General features: G+C 49.3%; 1 pseudogene; it reads right to left on the bottom strand.

Moving 5' to 3' along the window:
• Positions 1-521: 521 nt before the first annotated feature.
• Positions 522-2041, bottom strand: LOC117091406 (annotated as a pseudogene).
• Positions 2042-2044: the final 3 nt, after the last annotated feature.

The following is a 2044-nucleotide window of genomic DNA, read 5'->3' as shown; positions in this document are numbered from 1 at the left end:
CACTGCACTCCAGCCTGGATGACAGAGCGAGAATCCGTCTCAAAAAAAAAAAAAAAAAAAGACATAGTCTTGCTCTGTCACCCAGGCTGGAGTGCAGTGGCACGGTCTTGGCTCACTGTAACCTCCATCTCCCAGGTTCAAGTGATTCTCCTGCTTCAGCCTGTCAGACAGTTGGGTTACAGGTGCCCCCCACCAAGCCCGGCTCATTTTTTAATTTATGGTAGAGACACGGTTTTACCATGTTGGTTGGACTGGTCTTGGATTCTGGGCCTCAGGTAATCTCCCCTCCTCAGCCTCCCAAGTGCTGGGATTACAGAAATGAGCCACCATGCCCAGCCGAATAATAGGACTTTTAAAAGTCCTATTTCTTGGCTCTGCTATTGTTTAATAATCCAACCCATGGAGTTTGTTATAAAGGTTATTTATTGTCTTCAATATCTTTGTGACGAATGCAATTCACACACACACACGAAGTCCTGAGAATCTTTCATAAAGAAATAGATGTGCTCTGTGGCCGCGTCCCGGCCTGGGGGTGAGGGATCAGCTGTCCCCGGTGCGCCTGTACTCCGCAGTGCCATCAGCCACGATGGCATCAAGCGGCGAGCGCTTCTTGCGGATGCTGCGCCCAGACGAGATGAGGTCCGCGTAGCCCCGCTGGTGCGAGAAGGCGAGAAGGCGTAGGCCGAGCGCCGCGATGACACGGCCCGGCGGAACACCTGCTGCCTCCGCTGCCACTGCTCCTCCGCCTTCAACCGCTTGCGATGCTTCTGGATCTTATGACTTTCTGACGCCCAAATGGTCATTGACAGGAATCGGATGGCAACGACGGGCAGTGAGCACACGGCAACAGTCAGGATTATAGTTAACCAAATGTATGGCTGTCTCAGAGCGTTTGAAGCTGTGCCTGTAAATTGAAATGTAGGTGGAAAGAGAACATGTATTCCAGCACTATGAAAGTCAAACATGATGCCAAAATAAAGTGCAATGTTCCAAAAATTGAAAAAGCATTCACAAAAGTCCAATAAGAAGTATCCAAGCCAATCTGGAAATTGACTGTTATTACAAGAGCAGAGGCAATGGTGACAGCAAAAGACTGGTAGTCAGAAGGTGCCTCTCCATCCTGCCCTACGGTTTGCAGATAAGCTCCAAGAGGTATGAAGAAGAGGATCATCGATGTTAGGATCCCATGCAACAAGCTTACGAAGAATCTCTTATAGCTGAATAGTAAGTCTCTTTGTCCCACTATGTGTAACCCAGGGAATCGGAGGCTCAGTTTGTCACTCACATCCTGGTCGAGCAGTCCCATGAGGAGCACGGGCAGGCTGGAGCATAGCACGTTGTAGAGAGTGATGAACCAGTCCTCGTATGCAGTCTGTGCAGAGTAGCCACTGAAGAAGGAGTACCAGAAATGAACCAAAGTAAAGGCAAAGTTTTTGTAAAAGAAGTATGGTAGGAACTTGCACATCCTTATGTAAGACCACCGGCCGTGCACCAGCAGTAGCCTCTGCAGATAGCGGAACTGAGCAAAGGAATCGTCGTCACTCGACATGACAGCTTGCATTCCTTCTTGTCCACTTATTCCAACGCCAATGTGGGCAGTTTTGATCATGTTCACATCACTGGCCCCGTCTCCGATGGCCAGCGTGATGGCTTTCTTGTACCTCTTCACCAGGTCCACCACCATGGCCTTCTGCTTGGGGGTGACGCGGCAGCAGATGACTGCGCTGCACTCGCAGGCCAGGTCCACAGTTTTTCTGCCGCTGCTCTTTCTTAGCTTCTAGCCTCCTTTTACTTTGGGTCCGCATCCGTCTTTCTTCTGTTCTTGGGAACTTCAGCTTCAGAATCTTACTTCTCTTGGTCTTTTTCTCGAGAAGCATTTCATTCAACCAAGAACCAGTGATGATTAACGCACGGTTTCCACCGGGTGGAAAAAAGGTTCCTGCGCAGGAGGTGCAAACTTTGCATAGACTCCACCTCTATTCCTCTGGTTTTCCATCCTTGCATGAAGAAGAGAATTAATATCTTCCCCATAACAGATGGTGGT

The sequence above is a fragment of the Trachypithecus francoisi genome, unplaced genomic scaffold (assembly GCF_009764315.1).
Source record: "Trachypithecus francoisi isolate TF-2019V2 unplaced genomic scaffold, Tfra_2.0 Contig01225, whole genome shotgun sequence".
In the NCBI taxonomy this organism is placed as follows: domain Eukaryota; kingdom Metazoa; phylum Chordata; class Mammalia; order Primates; family Cercopithecidae; genus Trachypithecus; species Trachypithecus francoisi.
Note: the sequence above shows the minus strand (reverse complement) of the source record. Positions and strands in the feature narration are given on the sequence as shown.